At 38.7% G+C, this 23,615-nt stretch overlaps 1 protein-coding gene across 1 annotated transcript in view; it reads right to left on the reverse strand.

Annotated features, from left to right (window-relative positions):
- The window catches only part of lrrc4c.L (leucine rich repeat containing 4C L homeolog), a 439,781-nt gene that overhangs the window by 135,899 nt on the left and 280,267 nt on the right, over positions 1 to 23,615 (reverse strand). The window lies entirely within an intron of this gene.

Below are 23,615 nucleotides of genomic sequence, written 5' to 3' on the forward strand. Positions count from 1 at the left end.
AAACTTGTTGTGTCAGATTCCCCACTAATTTATTCTGTTGACATAATACATTTGTTTTCATCACACTTGTCGGCAGAAGCTAATTTTTAGTTAAAAGGCTATCACCAGTCTGAGGCAGCTACTGAAAGGCGCCATCGTCATTTTAAGTCTGGAGTGAATTATCCAAGCTCTTTGCTATTGTTCTGCTTGTCCTCAGTAATGAGGTCGGTTTATTCTGGGACAAAGAGTCTGAATCTGTCTGAAACCAAGTGTCTTCCACTGAGGTCGCAGGAGTGTTAGATCAATTGTTGAGGCCTCTAACATGATTAATGTAAAGAGTTCCTAATATTAACTTGTGTTTTGCCTTGACTGATTAAGCTATATATAGTAAATCATATAAGAGCCACATTTCCCAAAGGAAGGACATTTCACTTGTGTCCACTAGACCAGTGGATGACTTATTCAGTTCAAATTCCCGTTTAAGGGGAACATTTGGCCAGGCCTCCTTATAGCAAGGTTGCAAACATATGGAAACCAAAAGCAAGATCCAAACAACAAGGTAGGTGACATATAAGCAGGTCAGACAGTCAATGGTGGAAAACAGCTAGCAGAAGAACCTTCACAGGCAAGGTGACCTACCGTAAGGATCATCTACAAGAAAGAATAGTTTGTTATCTGTGGGCCTTTGCTGCCTGAAGTTAGTACATTTAAAAACTGTTCAATCCTAATAGATAGTGAGGGGCAAATCTGAAGCATTTAGTTTTGCCAAAAATTCGTGAAACCTCAAAAAGTCGCGGAAATACATTAAAGTCTATGGGCAACAATGACTCACCAAAGCCACACACTTCATCCGGTGAGTGCCTTTCCCCTTCACTACCTACATAGTTTTTAAAGCGTCTGCAAACCCAGAAGCGATTTTACACCCGGATCATTGTGGAACATCGCGGATCATCGTGGGTGAGAGGAATACGCTAATTTACTTTGAATTTGATCCCTAGTCTAAAATCAGCACAGGGTGTCATGGTTCCATTTACAAGGAGGACACATTGGTAGCGATCCCTACTCATAGATGAGGAACAATACTGGGTTCATTTACTTTGATTTATTCTCTAAATTTAGAGGCTAATGGGATTATTTATTAAACCCCAAAATTTGGACTAAAATCCAAATTTTATATGGAAAAAAAAAATTTGGGATTTATTATACAATGAGGATGGAAAAAGTTTGAACACGAAAATCCAGCATCTCAGATCTGTTGAGGTTGTATATAAGTCAATGGGAGACATCCCAAAGATATTTTGATCTGTGCTGGATTTCTAGCAAAAATCATACAATTTTGTGGTTTTAGGGAAAAAATGGGTGGAAAATCTGAAAAATTTTCCTGCAAAGAAAAAAAAAAACAAAATTTTCGGACAATGTAATGAGGAGAAAAAACACGGAATTTGGTCGGACTTTTTTTCAGAAAATATTGAGATAAATTCGGACTTTGATAAATAACCCCCTAAGGGTTGGTTGAAGTGGTTTTAGGGATGGTGGATACTCAAGCTGCTTAGGACTTGTGAAAACAAAAGCATTTATTCGTTCTGCCCCAAACATTGCATTTAGGCCATTTCCAAGATCCACTTTCTCCACCATCTGTTAGCAACGGGACATTTCAGGCCACTGTATCGTTGATCTTGTATAACTGCGAAAATGATCTTGGCAGCTATTGTTCAGTTCAGCTGAGATGTATGTGTACCTCTTGTAATTAACTTGATTTTAATAGTCATTGTCTTTTCAGAACACAGAAACACATGTAAAAATTTAATAAACCAGTGACCTAGAATGGGAAACAAGCAACAGCAGGTCCCCTTAGCCAACCAGTCATCTACATTGTAAGACAGATGCTGAGACTTCGCTGGCATGTTAATCGTAAGGTCCATCAGCAGACATTTGTTATGCCAACCCTGTACCCACCATCAGTTCTCTCGAGATATAGAAATGGGGAATCTTTTTTTTTTTCTCTGTTTGTCCTTTAAATTGTATTTTAGATTAAACCTTATTCAGAAGGGACAAATTTGCTAAGCATTAGCTTGCCATGCTGTGGTTATGTTGCAAACATCATTTATCATGAGGGTGAGCAGGGAAATAAGTGAGGATTGCCAAAAGGTACAAAATATTGAATATGAGTCAATGGTGAGCCCATTTTTCAAAATGAAGATTGTACTTAAGTTATCAACTGCACACGGTGGTAGAATATAGCAGAATGGCAAAATGGTGCATTGGTATGGATATCTTTGGCCATAGACGGCACAATAAGTCTCCTCTGATTTCCTGTCAAATTATATATTTAGCATTGGTCACACTGTGCCTAATTAATTTTGGAGGACATTTGGCTATACTTATATATATAAATATTGATACACTAATATGATTACTGCATCTCCCATAATGCCCTGACATTTGGAGTCCCAAAACCCAGAGGAGCAGTTCTAGTGCAGACAACCTCCACAGAGGCTAAAAAGGTGAGATATATATTTAGTACAATCTGTGGAGGTCAGTCTATCTTTAATTAAAGAAAATCAGTGCATGTTAATTGGATGAGATAGACCAAGAGCAGGGGGGGCGGAGTTTTAAAATGCTAGTTTATCTAATTTTTTAATTAAATCAAAGTCGACCTAACTCCCACCCAAGGATTTAACTCATTTATCAATAATTCTTTTCTAAAAAGTCAGAGCGGAAAAATGTAGCGGCAAATTGGTGCCTCAATTCGAATCGCACAATTCCAAAAACTTGACTTTAATAAATTGTCGTAGTGAAAATTTGACTTTATTGGATCACAATGTCAACAAACGTCTTCAGGGACTGCCATTGACTTCTACATGACTTAGAAAGGTTTGACATGGAGAATTTTTGGATTTGAATTTTTAGCAGCTTTGAGGTAAAAATTTGTTTTCCCCTTTAAAAACTCAACCAGAAAAATTTGAGATTTAAAGGAGAAGGAAAGCTACCGAAGCAGTTTATTGCCAATAGATTAGCCACAATAGTGCAGCTATAAGACTATATTTATTCTGCAGAATGCTTTACCATACCTGAGTAACAGCTCTAGAAGCTCTCTCTCTGCAGCTGCCATATTACCTTGGTGTGACATTACTTCCTGCCTGAGTCTCTCTCTGCTCAGTGATAGCTCTGGGCTCAGATTACAGCTGGAAGGGGAGGAGTCAGGGGGGAGGAGCAAACTGAGCATGCTCAAGCCGTAGCCCTGGATGTTTAAGCTGAAATCTGGAAGTCTGATACAGAAGCCCATGAGTACACAGTAGAAGGAAAGAAATGTGGTGTTTCTTTTGACAGAGGACTCAGAGCAGCATTACTTTGAGGGTTTACTGGTATATTTATATAGACCTTTCTGACAAAGCTTACTTAATTTTAGCCTTTCCTTCTTCTTTAATAAATGGGCCCCATAGTTTTAATAAAGACTTCTCACAGGCAAACCTTTGGGGACAAACATTGCTTTACTCCAGATCTACAGTTAAGCCTGAGGAAACTTGCTTTTTATGGAGACTCTTCAAAATTTTTATGGAGACTCTCCAAAATTAAATCTGAGACTTTTTTTCGGGACCATAACGTTTCCTTTTACTTCAATAGCAATAACAATCCCCATATACAGAGATACTATCAAATTAACTCACAGGGATCTCTGTATCAGGGTCTGAAGTCTGGGGAGGGCAACATAGGCATTCAACTCGGTACAAAGGTGGGGGCAAAAGTTCTCTACTTCCTACAATATTACTTTTGGGTTATAAACTACAAATTTATGTCCTTGTACTGTGACATCATAATGATTGAAACATCATTTTATTTAAATAAATGCGTCCTCCTGCAAAAGGAACACAATTAAAATGTCATTAGCAGTGAACATAATATGAAGCAGTGTGCCCAGTTTCCTTATTTATTTCTTTTTATAATGGATTTTATTTTATCAGCAGCTTGGAATATAATGATGAAATCCAGGCACAGAACAGCCATAGAGAAACTATGAATATGGAAACAGGATTGGCAATTATATTTATGAATGGGTAAAAATAAATTCAGTCTGCATATCCAAATAAGGTTTGTGGGATTGCGTGCAATTATTGCTTATCCGTCATCCCCCTTTCTGTTCCGTGAATCATGCAGAAATATAGAAAAAAACTGACTACCAGCTCATTTACCACCGCGACCACAACAAAAATAGATCAGTTGGTGCTTATATTGATGACACTTAGTAATGGTACTTGTGTCCAAAGCCACTCAGGAGCAAGAAGCAGTGCATCTATAATGTTTCTTGTTATAAATCACACGCAATTGCATGGATTGATACAATATAAGTACAGTGCCCAAAGCAGAGTCCTGCACGGGTGTTGTTGGACAGACCTGTGTCAAACCTGGACCCACTAATCTACAACCTGACCTGCATCCACCACCCTGTTATAACTCCTATCCAGAACGGCTACCCAACCCTCACCCACAAGGGTTTACTCATCACCTGACTTGTTGTTCCTCACTATGAACTGGACATGGTGGGAGGCATATCAACCATGTAAAGGGAAAAAAATTAGCTAGATCAGCGAGGGTGGGAGGGAGAGTTAGACCTGCAGCTTAACTGGATACCCAGGCAGGGTACCCTTGGACCACCCACATGGTTAATGAATCACACCCGCATAGTACCTGACCCACTGCAGGCCTCTAGCCCAAAGAACAATATTGAACACGATTGACCATGTTTTTTTATCCATAATACAATGTTTTCTAGTCTACTTGTGGCTGCAAGGAGTAGTTGTGCACATTGCAGGTGCCCCTAGGCCTGCTGCCATTCATCGCCCTGTCTCCTCCCCTTCCTTTGTGCACACACGCAAATTTTTAGCATCGGGTTCAGAGTACTGAGGATTGGTGCACTGGAAATTTTAAAAACGATTGTATCTCCTGCAAATCCCCAGTGCTTTCTAGTCAATGCAGGTGTGGATGGCCATGCTGCCCCCCTAAAATTCTGCCGTCTTAGACCTGGGTCTTTCTGGCCTTTCCACAAATCTGGGCCCGGTTGTGCTTGTGTCTCTAAACAAATTGGACACAATTGCACTGAAAATTTTCAGTGTCACTATTGCGCCCTGTGCAAAAATTATGCCGAATTCTTTTGGTGCAAGTCTGTTGCAGTGGGAACCCTGGAATGACTGCCATCTTCATTAGCTCCATGGTTCCCGATCACCAATAGGTGCACGTGCATAGGATTTACAACAGGGGTGGATGGACGCATAGGGTATCTAACGCAAGGAGAAGCTTAACTAATGATACCACTTCGCACAAAGGCTGTCTCCATTTTTCTGTGACCACAACTGCAATTGTAGTAGTACACGTGGTTAGGATGGATTAACAAAGGACCCCAAAAAGAATACTTACAAGGAATATGGATGGTTGAAGACCAGCCAGAAGATCTAGAAAGAGATGGGCTGACAAATCAGTAAAGATGGCACAGAGAACCATTAAAGATAAGTGATTAGAAATAGGCAACAATGGACAGCACTGGATGGGGCAGGAAAATGAAGGGGGTTAGGGCCCTAATTGGGATGCAGTGAGGCAGGAATGGATGAGCAGTAGAATAATAGACCAAGGCTCCTTGAGAAAGGGCACTGTTAACTAATTAGGATAAAGGTGTCCCTAACTGAAGTCTTGACTTGAGGAAGGCCAACTTTTCCTGCATTGTTTTAATATATGTACTCAAGATAAGCAATGTTGTGAATATTTATTCATTATCCTTTACTTATACAGGGTTTGTTCAACTCTTTACAGATATTGGTCATGATTCATACCAGTCCCTACCCCAGCAGAGCTTGCTATTTAAGGTCCCTGCCACATTCCCATGCACTAGGTTCAGTTTCACCAGGACCCAAATAACCTTATGTATGAGTGTAGTCGGAAACCGGAGTAGTTGAAAATAATTTTTAGTAGACTTAAGGTATGAAGATTCAAAGTACAGGAAGTCCCAAATATTCAGGATAACATGCCCCATACCTGTGTATTAATTTTCACTAGCCATTTTTTATTTTTTGTTATATTATTTAACCCAAAAACGTCTCTGTGTTTTTGTGGTCCCTTCAACCCTCCCATCTGATTTTTTGCGACATTTTTTTTTTCTCATTCAGCATATTCACTGCATCGGTTTCATTATAATTACTTACAAGGCAAAGCACTAGAGGTGTCATGTTTAATTTACCTAATGAAAATATGTTAATTTAAGTTAGGAACAGATTGCCCCTTTGCTTGATGAGGCATTAACTTCAAGTAGATTCATATCATCTTCAATTTTCTTTCCATAAAGAGACATTTTCTTTTTGCTTAAGAAAATGGTTCTGGGGATTATTAAGCCATGGCCATTAGCACATTTGTGGTATTTAAAAGCTCTGAACATTCCTTATATGGCAAGTGTGGCCTTAAATAGAAGCATGATAATACTAGAGGAATTGGTGGTATCAGAGTAATAGACCTTGAATTGCACCAGTAGTATAAAGCTTTTTTATATTTTGTTGCATTTTTAGCAGAAAATGAGATGTGTAAATATTATTTGCTCAACCTCAGTTTTGCTGGACGTCAAAACAAAGCACTCACCAACATTTTATCAATGGTTAATGCATGGTGGGAGCAGTAGTCCAACAACTCCAGGGTTGTATGTTTAAAAAAAATATGGAGCAATACAGCTTAGAATGCAAAAAAATTCTTTAATGAGAATCCCAGCTCATCTGTTTAAATCTGGTTCCATGTTCTTTGCTTTTGCAATTGGAGCTGGAAGCCTTAAACTCAGTTTTCCTAGTACAGATCCACTAAACAGAAGTATACCAAGCAGGGCGAGACTAATGCTCCCACAAAGGATTATCCAACTGTTCAACGAGACTGTACAAAGTCTTCCCCAAATCATCATCTCATTGTTACAGATACAAGACTGAGGTGGGCCCCATGTACTGTGGTCTTAAAGATACCTGAGCAGATACTGGTTGGAGGTACCATCAACATGAATGAATGACCATCTCCAAATTAATCCACGTAGGACCTCTTGTAGCCATACCTGGTTATAGGCAGGCACAAAAAAGAATGGATAAACAAAGCCCAATATGACTCCAGGAGGCTTTACAGTGGGTTTCATTTAGAGACAGCCACACTCAGTGGAAATCAATAGTTCCACGAATAATCAACCCTGTCTTAATCGCACTGTAGGACCTCTTGGAGCCATATCTGGCTTTGTTTGTCCATTCTTTTTTTTGAGCCTGTGTATAGTCAGGTCCTATGGTAGGATTAATTTGGATATGGTCATTCATTCATTCATTTATTAATTGCTGTGGGTAGAGGATTAGTTCAAACAAGAATGGTTAAACAAAGCTAGAGATGACTCCAAGAGGTCCTACAGTGGGATTAAGACAGGGTTGTTACCTCTCATTGGAAATCTCCAGATCCCAGAATAGTCAAAGTGGTCAGTAGGGTGAATGAAATCTCTGAGATGAAGAAACACCTTTTCCTCCCAAGGTGGATACCACGGTCCTCCTCCCAAACAGACTTATGGAAAACAAGGGTCAATAAACAATGTATGCCACAAAAGTGCATTCTCATTGGTCTTATTTCTTGCATCTATAATAATGTTTTTGGTCATCTACATTAAAAATTAGGGGCATAGCTGGCTAGTGGAGCGTTTACAACTCCTTTACAAAGAGAGTAAATGATATTTGTAATGAAGTAACATTTTCAACCAAGGGGATCCTCCTCATTGTAAAGTCAAAATAAAAGTCAGTTGTATCCTCTAGTTACCCTGCTGTACTTCCTATACGAAGATCAAATTCCTTTAGAGAACAAAAAGAAGAATTCCATTAGTGTTAAGATTTGAAAAAAAAACAAGCTACAAAGAGTCTGAGATCCAAAGGAGTTTCACTGATCATCACGCACTGTGCTTAAAATATGATTCAGCTTGTGTGTAATGCTACCATTCCTTGCATTTAAATGTCACATTATTTTTAGTGTGCATTAAAGTGCAGTATAAATTTTCCTTTTTTTATGGCGTTGAAATGGGGCTTAGAATGGTTGAAATAAAAATCAAGGACCTTGACTGACACGCAACTATATATACATCTCTTCTGGGCCATGTAATATCCCGCTGTCCTTATGTTGATGGTAACAAAACTGAGCTGAAATATTCAAAGAATTACACGTGCCTTTATGCGCTTGAGCGTAGGCGTGAAATCAGACATGTTCCTCAATCTGTATGAGATGCCGCTAAGAACATGCACATTAGCTGTCTGATTCCCTCAGATCTGAGGTGGATCATATCAGTTTCGAATTTTCAGTATTTTCAATCCACAGCTCTATTTCCCTTGGATATTTTGTACAGTTGCAATGAATTGTTCCTCAGAATCAGGTTTGGAGGTTTCACAGTGGAGGAACCAATGAGAAGAATAGTTCATATAAAACTAGGAAAACAGGGTTCATTCATAGAGCAGATTCAAGATGCAAAATAGAAAAATTGTCAGTCAGTCTAGTGGTCGGAATTCCGTTGTAATTGGTGCTGATTGGTGCTAATTGGATCATCTCCATCATCTACAAAAATGGAATCTTACTTTAGGTCGCTTAGCAATGTGTAAGTAAGATATGTTTTTATCTGTTTGTTTGGAATAAAACACGGGTTGTCTCATTTGGAATTCCTTTTGGGCTGTGTGTATTACTTTGCTGCCCCTGCTTAAACTTTTCTTACACTTCCACACTGGAATTCCTGTTAGGATTGTCCCAGCAAGGCATCCGTAGTGGGAATGTGTAGCCAGCGGACCAGGAAGCCAGACTGTCTGTACAGAGGAGTGTTGCAGGGAAAGACAGAGGAGATGAACAGCCTGGATTGCAACTATTGTATTTGCCTGTAGTTCTTGGGTCTTATGTGAGTAGTTACAAACAGGATTATCTGCATTTATAAACTGTACCATAATTGTTTTTTTTTTTTGGAGGAAAACCGCATGGAGATCAAAACTCGGTGGGCACCAGCCCTTGATCTGCACCCTGTCTGACACCTTGTGCATTGCCCCTTGACCTCCCACCAGCCCCAAATGCTGTTGTGATAAGAGGAGACAAGAAGGCATTTCAAACAGGGTCGGACTGGGGGGCCTGGGGCCCACTGGGGCTACTATCCAGACCCCTTTTGCCCCCATTCTGCACCACCGGCGCACCGCTGCCGTGCAGCGTGTGTGTGCACTATGTTTTGCTGGGGCCACCCGCAAAGGGGAGGTCGCGGCAGGGAGAATTTTGCTAATCTGGGTGCGGATGTGGGCCGGCGGGGCCCACAAGAGCCTGGGGGCCCACTTGGTGTTTTCCCAGTGTCCCTCCGGCCCAGTCCAACCCTGATTGTGAAGGGGAGGCGGAGGGGTGTTGCAGTTGTGGTAGGGGGCACGGCACGGCAGGGGGGTTGTGACTGGGGCGTGGGGCCTAGAGGCGGCAGCCCCAGTGGGCCTTGGACCACAGAGTGTAATGCTGCTTTTCTCCTGATACAGTAAAGAGAAGGAAATGCAACTTTGGTGCAAGGTACAATTATCAATGGCAAGACAACCAGTCAAGGATAATGTTGCCACCTTTCCGGATTTGACCCAGTAAGCCCAGTTTTATGAAGGGCTGCCCAGGTCAAAACTGTTTCCCAACTTAGGAAAACTGGGCAGGATTCCCTATGATTAATGTGGCAATTGTCCAATCGTGATTGCTACATCATAGCTCCTCCTCTGACATCACAATCCTCCCTGCATCATCACTGCCACACGTGATGGCCCTGTCCCTGCCTGTATTCAACTGGCCCAAAAGGTGGCAACCCTAGTCAATTAACCAGTACAAGAACACTTTAGGGGTCACTTAGACCCCAACAGAAGCATAAGAGCTATAAGGGGAGCAAAAGGGTACCCATAGTGCTCATTCAGGGAGTAATTTTGTCTAGTATCTGGGTGGGCCTTAGACCTTGTGCCAGGTAGAAAATCCATTCATAGCCCTGCATCTGAAGGCTCCAATGCAGTCTTGTCCTTACAACCAGCTGTAGTGCAGGTGGTAAGGATAGGGCTCCATTGTGGCCTCCACTTGCTGGTGCTGCCTAACTTGAGTGTCTGAATGTGAGTGCTATAGATATGTCTATCATTTTAGGGAGGAGCTATTCTGGGTGAGAGGACAGCTAGGAAAGAGTATGAGGAGGAGCAAATATGGGTAATTGTGTTCCTACAGAGATCAACAAGCCATTAGTAATGATAAAAATGTACCCTTGATGAATAAATCAGGGGTCACTGACCCTGACAACAAGGTCTGACCAGCCTCCTATGTGAGATTAAAACATTTCTACATCATACTTTTGTAAAAGTTCAACATTGCCCCTTTATCCTTCCTTCCGTTCCAAATAGGGAAAGGTGACCGAAAGCTGAAACTCCTCATGTAAATGTTATTTATAAAGATGTTACAGCAGAAAACTGCCCAATCTGCATTCTCTACTGTAAAAAAGAATATTTCATATCAATATACAGATGGTCCTGAAACATTATTATGATAGAAATGCGATTGAGAACATCCATTGAGAAGAATGAATTGGGTACAATGGATTTTAGATCGACAGGCAGTTTGCAAAAGCAATTTAAATCAGTGGTATAAAAAAAAACTTACTGATATAATTGATCAGTTTGGTAACGATCCGCATGTGTCTGGTGATAGCAAATAGCCCATTTCAGGAGCTTGGAATTTAAATAAAGATTTTTATCTAATGGGTGAATAATCTTGAATTTCCAGATGTCGCACCTTTGGAAACTCTTACGTTTGTACAAGCAAACATGGATTCCACCAGGGATATTTCTGATAACACTTAGGTTACCAAATATGTTAAGGCAATGATAAAGGGCTGCTATACCCTCACCTGTTTCAGTCGTGCTTAGCAGAGGGAAGATCTATATTGGGTTTATTGTGTCATAATGTATATGCTATGCTCAAACTTAGAGGACTGTTCCTGCTGAATTGTGCTTAGTACAGGGAATACCTATGCTGCCATTGTTTTATGGGATCTCTCTGTACAGACTATGAGCAAACTTAGGGACTGTTCCTGCTGAATTGTGCTTAGTACAGGGAATACCTAAGCTGCCATCGTTTTATGGGATCTCTCTGTACAGACTATGAGCAAACTTAGGGGCTGTTCCTGCTGAATTGTGCATAGTACAGGGAATACCTATGCTGCCATAGTTTTATGGGATCTCTCTGTACAGACTATGAGAAAACTTAGGGACTGTTCCTGCTGAATTGTGCTTAGTACAGGGAATACCTATGCTGCCATAGTTTTATGGGATCTCTCTGTACAGACTATGAGCAAACTTAGGGGGTTGTTCCTGCTGAATTGTGCTTAGTACAGGGAATACCTATGCTGCCATAGTTTTATGTGATCTCTTTGTACAGACTATAAGCAAACTTAGGGGACTGTTCCTGCTGAATTGTGCTTAGTACAGGGGAATACCTATGCTGCCATAGTTTTATGGGATCTCTCTGTACAGACTATGAGCAAACTTAGGGACTGTTCCTGCTGAATTGTGCTTAGTACAGGGAATACCTATGCTGCCATAGTTTTATGGGATCTCTCTGTACAGACTATGAGCAAACTTAGGGACTGTTCCTGCTGAATTCTGCTTAGTACAGGGAATACCTATGCTGCCATAGTTTTATGGGATCTCTCTGTACAGACTATGAGCAAACTTAGGTGGTTGTTCCTGCTGAATTGTGCTTATTACAGGGAATACCTAAGCTGCCATAGTTTTATGGGATCTCTCTGTACAGACTATGAGCAAACTTAGGGACTGTTCCTGCTGAATTGTGCTTAGTACAGGGAATACCTATGCTGCCATAGTTTTATGGGATCTCTCTGTACAGACTATGAGCAAATTTAGGGACTGTTCCTGCTGAATTGTGCTTAGTACAGGGAATACCTATGCTGCCATAGTTTTATGGGATCTCTCTGTACAGACTATGAGCAAATTTAGGGGCTGTTCCTGCTGAATTGTGCTTAGTACAGGGAATACCTATGCTGCCATAGTTTTATGGGATCTCTCTTTCCAAGTCCATGTTCATTACACTTTGAATTTCCCAACCTTTTATGCAGAAGAAGAGAAACAAGACTGGAGGATGCAGAGCCCGTTCCTTTTTTCCAGGCACAACTCCCTTTTTCTCTAACAACGCCTGCCAACAGCCTCCTGATTTTTCAGATATTGTAAGAGGAAGGAGAATACTTTAGGAACACTGTATAACTAGGGTCATAACCAGACAATTGGTTCCTTCTAATAAAACAGACGTCCTGTGCGAGACGAAAACAAAGGAGAAAAACCTCTCTTTGATTCCGAGGGGAAGCACACGTCACGCAGGTAAACAATAATTGGAAATAATGGAAGCGTTTCCAGGGATACAAACTCGCCATCTCCAAGTTACATTGTATCATGGTAACGCTGGCATCGGCCTTTGCTTTTTATTTTGGAAATTGCTATAACAAGGAAAAAGGGCAGAAAAGGTATATTTAAAAAAAAAATCACAATTTGTGACATGCTGGTGATGCTTTACAAATAAATACATTTTGCCTTTTCTTAAAATATTTTCCAACAAACATATTTTATTGTGGGTTTTTTTCCGGTTTCGTGACATTGCATTTAATACTATACAGGTATGGGACCTATTATTCAGAATGCTCGGGACCTGGGGTTTTCCCGATAATGGATCTTTCCATAATTTGGATCTTCATACCTTAAGTCAACTAGAAAATCATATAAACATTAAATAAACCCAATAGGCTAGTTTTTACTAATTTGGGTTATTTATATAAAATAGAGTCTATGTAATTCAGAGCTTTCTGGATAACAGGTTTCCAGATAATGGATCCCATACCTGTCATAACATACCTTGTATATGAGTTTCTCTTCCCTTTTTATGTTTCGGAGATGAAATTAGGTTTTAATGTAATATAATATATTCTATAATTCTACATTATGGGGCCCATTTATTAAACCTCACATTTTTCAGGTCTAGTTTTTAAAGGAGAGAACCCAATTTTTTAGAGGGAAAAAAACAAATTTTTTGAGATTTATTATACCCCCAAAGTTGCAAAGAAACCAAAAATACTTAGGGGCAGATGTATGAAGGGTCGAATATCGAGGGTTAATTCTGGGGACCTTCCCCATAGGCTAACATTGACTTCGGTAGCTTTTAGCTGCCGAAGTAGGGGGTCGAAGTTTTTTTTAAAGAGGAAGTACTTCGACTATCGAATGGTTGAATAGTCGAACGATTTTTAGTTCGAATCGTTCAATTCGTAGTCGTAGTCGTAGTAGCCCATTCGATGGTCGAAGTAGCCCAAAAAACACTTCGAAATTCGAAGTTTTTTTAATTCGAATCCTTCACTCGAGCTTCATGAATCGGCCCCTAAATATCTCAGACCTGTCAGGTCATGTAGAAGCCAATGGCAGATGCCCCTGAAGATGTTTCTTGACATTGTGATCCGCGCTGGTTTTCACAGCGATAATTAGTTATGGTCAGATTTATCAAGGGTTGAATTTCGAGTTAAATTTTTTCAAAAAAATCGAATTCTTTAAATTCAGGTGAATGGGATCGACCCGCAAACTCGAATCAAATTCAAATCGAATTTGAATCTAATTCGATTCGATTTTTGGGATCTCTCCAAACAACTCGAATTCTAAATTCAAAATTTCACTTTGATAAGTCTGCCCCTAAGTCGTGTTTTCAGAGTGTCAATCATATGATTCAAATTGAGGCCCAAATTTGTCACTGAGTTTTTCCGCTCCGACTAAGAATTGTTGTGTATGGTTCATTCTTTGATGGACAATCTACAACAGTTGCTGAATTGCTTTCCATTATATAATAACATTGTACCTCTGATGGCCAACATTCCCAATGAATAAACAATACTTTATGCACAATGACTTATTTGTGCCAAGAGCATCTCCATTTAGGTTGATTTAAGATTCCAAGAGATCTAAAGCAATTCTTAGAACATTCCTGCTACTTCCCCAGCACAGCCCCCTAACATTGCCAATAGCCATTGAGATTGACCTTAGTTTCTCATGTTATTTATCTAATCTGATACGTACTTTACTGGCTGAAGTTAATTGTCTCATCAGACAAGGCTTCTTTCATAAAGGCATATACTAGTTTATTGTGAGGGTTAGTAATAGTACAGAAAGAGATTGGAGGGTTTTTTTTCTGCCATGTTTTATAGGAATGGTCCCCCAGAGTTGGACTGAGAAAAAGACCTATGTCTGCTCAGGGCTGATACCTGTGGTCCTCATTCCTGATTTGTCAAAAGTTATAGGCCATGAGCATGTGCAGAGGGGGTGGTGTCAGCTTTGCCATGCAGAGGATCTTACGGGTAGGGGTATTGTTGGGTTTCCCATGGGGAGGATCTTGTGGCCGGGGAGGGGCTCTAAGGTTGCAGCCCCTGAGGGGCCCCAGGTGGCTGTGGCATTGGGTTTGCCACGTTTAAGATCTTGCGACTGGGGTGGGGTCCCCTGAGGTTGCAACTCATGTGGGCCCAGGGTAGGGGTAGCATTGGGTTTCCCATGGGGAGGATCTTGTGGCTGGGGCTCTAAGGTTGGGTTTGCCAGGTGGAAGTTCTTGTGACTGGGGTGGGGGCCCCTGAGGTTGCAGCCCATGTGGGCCCTGGGTTGGGGTAGCATTCGGTTTCCCATGGGAAGGATCTTGTGGCTGGGGAGGGGCTCTAAGGTTACAACCCCAGTAGGCCCCAGGTGGCTGTGGCATTGGGTTTGCCATGTGAAAGATCTTGCGGCTGGGTTGGGGGGCAGCCCTTGTGGGCTGAATTGTGTAAAAAGTGGCGAGGAGCAGGAAGCAAACAGCAGACAGTACAGGTCTCAGTTGCAAGGTTGGCTGTGTGCTAGTTACTCCACTGGGCAACATGTTACACTGAGAAAGAAAAGTGGTCAGGCCCAGGTGGGCACTGGACACCCCAATCCAACACGGGTTCCCCATTTCTCTCTATGACAATCACTAGAAAGTGCTTGGCCAAACTGATTTTCATATATTTCAATGGACGCAATGTGGAAAAGCTGCTTGAGTTTGTCAGCACTGTATTCATGAAGGATGGGGGGTGTTGCATGTCCCCAATATTCAGATGTGCAAAAAATGAGGTGCAGAATGCAGCCAGATCCCAATATATATAATTGTATATAATTGTCTACAAGTACTTTTGTAGGCAGATTTAAAAAAGAAATTATAATGGCAGTATAGAGGAAGGACAAGCATTTTCTATATGAATGGGAAGATAAGTTTGAGTACTAGATCTTATTTTCTGAGTAGAAACGCTCTAAATGGGAATCATGCAAATGCCATTGTTAAAATTGCTGGGGGGAGGGTAGTGATTACGTATTCTAAAATGCAACGACTAAAAAATGGACCAATTTTTCCACATCTCTAAATATACAAAATTGTGACTATTCTTAATTCTTATTAGGAACATGACTTATTCGGTTCCACATCAAGGGCCAGAAGATGATAATTTTCCCTAAGGGTGGGGGTGGGGAGGTCCAGTAGGTCCAGGATAATGCATGCAGAATGTTTTCCAGGTGAATGCAGCTACTCTTTCCGGGACTTGCTTGTCATGATTATTTTCTGTGTTAAATGTTAAACATCCAATTACCATGTTTTTTAGGCAAGGAATAAGATTTGCTTTTAGCTGAGCTTATAATATACAGTATATATTCCTTTTTTAAATTTTTTATAACAAGCCTGAAAATACTGAAATTCATTTCAGAGATCATTAATTGGGTCACATTCAGAATTTGTAGGCTTTGCAACATTTTGAAAGTTGACCTTCATTTTTTTTTTTTGGCTGTCACGTACCTTCTGCAAAAAGGACCGTACAGAGTACAGTACATGAACAAAGGACTAACATTTAGGGGTCTATTTATTAAAGGTTGAGTTTTGCTTTCTCTAAAAAATTTAGTTTTTTTTCAAGGAAAAACTTCAATTTTTTGGGATTTATTGTGCCCCAAAGCATAAAAAAATCTGAATCTAAAAATACTCCATATAAAACATGTTGAATTTCTGTAAAAGTTAATGGTAGAGGTCCCTTTAATCGTTTGAAAATGTTTTTTGCCTTCATGATTTTCAGGTGTTTTGGCATGTTTCATGTTGAGTTTTGCTCAAAAACTCTATAAGCCTATAAACTCCAAAAAATTGAGGTATTCATAAATAATTTTTTTCCATTTAATTATTAGTAAGATTTCGTGGATGGTAGTTTAGTAAGATTTAGTGGATGGTAGTTTGGTCGAATTTGCTTCTGGTAAAATATGACGCTGTGAAAACTCGACTTTTTCAGATTATTTTATGAAAACGCTAATTTTATCGGATTATCCAGCACAGATCACATTTCATGTCAAGAACAAGCTTCAGGGACACCTGCCATTGACTACTACATGACCTTGACAGGTTTGAGATGGAGTATTTTGAGATTTGGATTTTTAGCAGCTTTGGGGTATAATAAATCTCTAAAAATGTGAGGTTCTTTTTTAGTATAATAAATGGGCCACTAAATGTCTGAAAAATTATAGCATTAATAATGACTTTTATTTCAAGTGCGTGTGGGGTGAATACAAAAACTAGAGTGTAAGGGGACTATTTACTAACATCTGGATTTCCAAATTATATTGTTTCTTCAAAAATCTGTCTTTTTTTCAGCCAATCAGACTAGTAATTGTCTGAAAAACTTGAATTTTTAGAGTTTTTAAAGATATTCGGTGGGTTTTTTCAGATTTTTCAACACTATTTTCCATTTGTATTTTTCATATACGGATCTTCTATACTTCTACTGTTCTACTTCCATGAGTAACAAGAAAGAAGAGTAATATTCCCATTTCTTCCCATTATTTCTCAAACCCATAGTTTATCCATGTGTTTAGCCATGTATCAAATATCAACCCCCCCAAAAAAACTGTGGTGTGACTTTGAAACTTTATTTTAATTTATATTGTATTTTTTTCCTACAATAGAACAATGTCACCAACCAATAAGAACTAAAATATGTACATTATCACCTTGAATTGATTTGTCAGAGTTTAATTTATTTTTGTTTGCCATCAAGTCAAAGGTCTTAAATCTATATTTAACAATGAGATGAGCTTTTAATCCTTCTGATGCTGACACAGCTGTGAGCTTGGCACTTTCTCTTGTTTGTAAAAGGATGGGAACTTGCTGCATTCATTCAGTCTAAAAGTTCTTCCAAATTAAAGTACATTTTGAAGATTACAATAAGAAATAGACTAATCTTGGTCCTAAAATCATTTGGGATCAGCAAGGTTGATGTTTAAAAGAACCCGCAAGTAATAACTTCACCACCAAGGAGTATTTCTATTGTAAAGACCACTGAATACAAGATTATTAAGGTTATTTAAAGCTTTTTTTAACTTCAGGCAAGCCTAGGGATATACTGTAGGTCAGCTAAAAGGATAGTCTTTGGTGTAACTATTTCCTAATCTGTATGTAACCTCACTAACCATTTTTCCATGGATGTTCAACTTTTATAATCCTTACACTAACCATTCAAGATATCTCTAAATGCTCATATTTTTTTATTTGTAAATTCTTCTATTCTAAGATTCTCAGGGAGCTGGGAGCTCCCTCCAGGGAGGAAGTCTGGATCAAGGAGGAAGCCCTCTAGAGGGATCATGGTTGCGGTGTCCAAAGGGTTAGGCAAGTGGATAATCAGAGTTCAGGCTAGAGTTCACGGGCAGGCAGATCAGGATCAATAAGCAGGAGTCCAGGCAAAGGGTCAAAACCAAGGCAGGTGCAGGTATCAAGATACAGGAACAGGAAACAAGGCTTGGAAACAGGAACCCAGGTTCAGGGAAGCAGAACCTATTCTTGGGTGCCATTCAGGCGTCCTGGAAGCACTTTTATATTCAAATTTGGCGCCAAAGTGACGTCATTGACGTCCTTACACCGGCGTGCCTGCGCCAGCGTGTTTGTGCATGCGCATTTACGCATGCATTGGCGTTGCAGCACTGGCGTCCCAACGCCCACGTGGGCCGACTGGGTGCCGCCATTTTGGATTCTTCGCCGCCGGGAGCAGACGTGCCTCTTCGCGCTCCCGGCGCCTTGACATAGATATTCTATATGCTTGTAGGGATATAATCCTAGGGATATAAGGCAGCTAATGGAATAGTCTTTATGAGTGTTACCTTGTCTATAAGTAACCTGACCAACTGTTATTTCTACAGCTGCCTGACATTACTAATCCCTACACTGACTATTAAAGTTATCTTTAAAGTTATCTTCTTTTTCATTGCCAGCTCTGAAAAACAGTGTCTGCTTTATGCATTCAGAGATTTAAATCTAGGGATACAGGTCAGTTAATGGCATAGTCTTTGATGTAACTCTTGTTTTATCTGTAGTTATCCTCACCAACCCTTCTTCGATAGCTGTTGGCCAGTGATGGGCGAATAAATTTGCCTGGCACAAATTTGCGGCAAATTCCCACGTTTCGTTGCCGGCGAATTAATACATGAATCTCCCGCGAAAATTCACTGGTGAAAATTTGCTGGCGCCAATTTCCGTTTTTCACAATTTTGAAACCATTTCACAAATTTTGCGGGGAAATGCGAGAATTTTTCTGCAAAGCGAAATGGGAGAGATTCGCCCATCACTACTGGTGGCCATTCAATAAATCTTTAAACCTTTCAACTTCACTTTCATTGTAAGTTCTTTTGGTCTTGGTGTAACTTTTGCTTCGTCTATATACAACCTCATCAACCATATTTCCAGGGTCCTCTTTACCCACGTGTCAGTAATTCCATGTATGAAGAACATGAAAGTAGTGCAAGTGTTGACTATATGACTGTATCATAACTAGAGTAATACAAATATATATTGTGGTATTTGCTATTAGGAATACACCCTATGTGGTAGTATTTAATTAAAACATTTATTCAAGACCCCCAAAAGAATGGAATTTTTGGAGCCAGCAATGAGTCCTTTATTAGTAATCTTAAGAATTTTGAACCTTTTGGCTATTTATAAGAAGACTGAACCCTCTACCAAATCAATCTTTTCATTTGCAACCCTCTCTCATCCTTTCAACTCCTGCATTTTCCTCTTCTCAATCACTAGGGTGTACACTGTGCCGGTGCATGTCCAATGAGGTCACAAGAAGTCATGCAGCCAATCGGAAAATGATATAAAATGCCTTATTCTCTGTATGGAACACAATTTACACTCCCAAGCTTTCTTTTGCGATCTGTGTCTATTGGTGATTTATGGAAGAGTAAATCATGAGTAATATATAATAATAAAACATCTTCCCATTTTAAAACAATTTAGATTCTAATCTATTTTCTCTTATTCTTCCTTGTAGAACATGTAATTGTTGTTGTCTCTCTAATAAGGATCCAAGCTCAATACTAGTAACTCATGCCATCTTGTTCTCTCTTTGCTCACAGCCAATCATTTTGCCAATCATTTTATGATTTTTTATTATTACCTCCCACACAAAATAAGCTATTTTCTTTTTTATTGTAATGCATTTATCTTTCCACATATACAGGCAGATTAGTTATAATGCTCCCATGTTTACCATACTTGTATTTCAAGAATTCTGGTTATGTAATAAGCAGCATTTTTTTCTCTTTTGCAAAATCAAATGTTTTAAATTCAGTAGGACAAATTCGATATTTATGCTTATAATGGCTGCCTATCTGGAAGTCTTTTTTTCTGCAATTTTTCTTTACAATTTCAATTTTCCAACGCTGTTTCCCTATACCAGCATTCCTTTTATGAAATATTTCACCAGTGGCCTTAATTTAGAATTTTTAAATTGCAATATTTAATCCATTCAGTAGAAGCCAATGAAAACCTTGCACAAATGAAGAAGAATAGAAGAATTTTGAAAACTGACCTAATAAATGAGCAAGGGCAAAAAGAAAATTGAGAAAGGGTACCTGTGTGATCAAGTGAGAAAAATCAAGAAGATTTCTTAAATTGAGATAAATCTGCCCCTAACTCTTACCTAAAACTATGGGGCCTGCTTACTAAAATTTGGATTTCTATCTTTTTCATGAATCTTGTTCTTTCTCTAAATCTCAAAAATCTCAAAAATTGTGTGGTTTTCTAATTTTTTTTAAAAAAGCTCTAAAAATTCAAGATTTATGAAGTGTGAAAACCACAAAAACCGCTAATACAAAACTTTGCCAGGTAAAAGTTGCCCATAGAAGTCAATGGGAGCTGCTCTGATCCTGTTGGATCCAGACTTTTAGAAGTTTTTGGATTTTTTTTCTAGGAATTATCTGAAAAACTAAAATCTTTAGAGGTTTTTAAAGTTTTGGTATTTTTTAGCACTTTGTTCAGCATAATTTTCCATTTGTACTTTTTTATTGTGATTTTTTTAAAAATCTCAACAGTCATAGTTTTAGAGTTTGTGAGTTTAGTTGTGGATTCAAAATCCTCTGAAACCACTAAAATTTGACCTTTGATAAATAAGCCCCAACTTCTAAATTAAAGAAAGTAAAAGTAGTCAAGATCCTGTATAAGTCAGTGATTCTATTGGACCTTTTCTTTAACTATTTAACCATTTTTGAGGTTTTCACACTTTTTCGTTAGTAAACCTCAACATTTTAATGGTTTTAGTAGAGATATTCATACTGTTTAGCTCATCTTTCAGCGTTTTTTCCATTCATACGTTTTATAATCAGATCTTTTCATAACTTTCATGGCATTTGTGGTTTTAGAGAAATAGAGATTAATTGTGGTTTCGAAAAGCTCAAATACCACTAAAATCGACCTTTAATAAAGAAGCCCCTTGGAATTTAAGAATTACACTGCAACTGTGAACTATAAATATTCTTTTAAATACTTAATGACAGTAGAACTCTATAGTCTCTTCTGTTTTTATCATTGTCTTAAATATACCCCTCCTTCTGTTCTCTAGCTCTGGTGCTTATTGTACACATTTCCCTGTTAAGAGCCTGACAAATCTTTTCAGTCCTTTGAATGAGTCTTCAGAATCATTCTATTTTTTCCAATGTGAATAGAATATAAATGCAAAAAGAACAACTTCTGCCACAAAGAACCAATCATAGATGAAATTTGCCTCTTCCAAAATATGCAGCATTAAATAAAAAGGAGCCAATTGTGCCAGCTAACCCACTTTCTCTGTTATTGCTCTATATATTTATTTATGTATTTCCTATGAATGGGACACTAAAGTTAAAATTAAATGTTTCTTCTGGAGCTCCAGTGAATGTATGTTATTTTACTAGTTGGCTGTCCTTTATTAAGAAAATAATAAAGTGTATGATTCATAAACAGGTTGCAAAAACAGTATAGATTCTCCTCTCCCTGGTCTCGGGAAATGAATAGACAGTTTTTTCTCATTAGTGTAAAACTAAAGTGAAACATTGACAAATCCTGCTGTAAATTCTGAAACTTTAATAATGCTCTTGGCAACTTCAGTAAATTGTGCTGTGGAGTCCGTAGATTTTTGTTTCCAACAATAACTAATTGTACTCAAGGCAACTTCCCCAAGGAACCACTGTGGCATCTCATCTGAAGTGTCTTTACAAATCAGGATGACCATTGATTGTACAGTAATTTCTGGTTCTCAGCTTTTTGAAAGATAATTGAACAGGGTTTGTTTTTGCCCATGCTTGACCCATGCATAGTAGACAACGGAATAAACTGCACTTTGTCCTATTAACTGTCTGAAGCCTGCAAAAGACTCTGTGCTAGAATAAATTCAACCCAAACAAAAGGTAATTCAGTGAAACACTGGAACTAGGCCATCACTCTTTCTTTTGGAATAAATAAAGCATTCATGGGTGGACTTTTTGGAAGGTGGAATAAATTAAGAATTTGGCCTAGGCTGCTAAACACAAAGGTGATAACCATTAGGGATGGGCGAATTTCTCCCATTTTCGCTTCGATTCGCAAATTTCCTCTGAAATTCTCAAAATGGCGAAAAAATTTGCGAAAGGAAATTCTGACACCAGCGACAATTCTGCCGCACATTAAAGTCAATGGGTATCTATTATTTGCGACTTTTCATGTCGATTTAGCAAATTTATTCGACTGCGGCGAAATATGGAGGCGAATAAATTCGCTCATCACTAATAACTATCTTATTCCTGGGAATTTTAGTGAAGCTGAAGGGTAATAAACTGGAAATCTTGAATTCCTCCAACCTCCTTCTTCATTAGTAGTAATTTTCCAGACATTCCGAATGGAAAACAACTTCCATTATTTCAAAATAAGAGCAATATTGGCATTTGAATGGAAATAGCCAATTCTCATTTTCTGAAAGTTGACATACAAGGGGTTTTATGAAAATCCAAATTTTTCAGATTTTTTTAAATAAAATAAATCAGACCAAACTAGAATCCACAAGCTTGATTTAATCGGTTCAGGTAAAAACTCTACAATCGAACAAAAACCTGAATCATATGTTTTTTGAAGTTTTTTCCCAAATCGCTTTATTTTTTGTGCTTTTTCCCGAAAAGCCTGAATTTTAGATTTTTTACCTGAAAAGCTGGAAAATGTCGGATTTTTGGTCTGATTCCAGTGCAGACCACCGAAACGTCAAAATAGGATAGGAAACTCTGTCACTGACTTATACAAAACCTCAACACATCTGGATTTGGGCTTTTTGCTGTATCACGCTTTAATAAATCTCAAGAAACAAAAAGCCAGACTGGAATTTAGTAAATAACCCCCACAGAGCCAATATTTAAAGAAACAAATAATGTTCTGGAAGCTATCTGGAAGCTTAAAGTGAAGTTTTGTCGTAACATAAATTTGATATAGCATGAACATGTACTTTTTAAATAAAAGAATGGAAGCTGAATGAAGAACTATGGGAAGTGGATTCCAAATGATAAGTCTGCAGGCAATTCTGATATTTTGGAATAATCATTCTGATCTACTGATATGCGGTCAAGCAATTCTGCATGGCTATTTTATAGCCCATATTGTAGAGATTTGCATATTACATCATGTATGACATTTAAATTGCAAATTAATAAAGAAAAAATAACAGATCTTTGATTCCATACCATACGTAATTCTTAATACATGTTGGACTAAAATGGGAGAATAGAATTTACAAATTTAGAATTATGTAGCAGTAATTATAGATTATCAATTATCTGGGATGAGAACAGCTTTGTCCCTCCAAAACAGTTTGCTTTAACAGCAGTGATTTATTAAAACATTGTTGTGTGCTTCAGAGGAATCACCCACTCATTGGTTGAGCTTTAAGAAAACCTGGAACAATCAAAGTTACTCTTGATTTCTTGAAGGTCTTCAGTTATCCCAAACTTAGGATGTTCTTAATGGTAAGGGCTCATCCAATCAACATTTATGCAAGTTAAATAAAATCTCTGAGCATATGATGGATTCATTTCAAAGATTGTTTTAGATTCTCATTTGCGGTGCCAAAACTGTTAAAATGTGCAGTGCCCGATTTTATTTTCTGTCTTTGTTTTCGCTGCTCAGTGAGTCAATAACACGGTTTTGTTTACTGAACATAATACATGGAATGCACAAGATCAGTGCAGCATTTCAAACGAAATGGGTAAAATGAAATAAATACATAATTA

This window comes from Xenopus laevis, chromosome 4L, assembly GCF_017654675.1.
Source record: "Xenopus laevis strain J_2021 chromosome 4L, Xenopus_laevis_v10.1, whole genome shotgun sequence".
NCBI lineage: Eukaryota > Metazoa > Chordata > Amphibia > Anura > Pipidae > Xenopus > Xenopus laevis.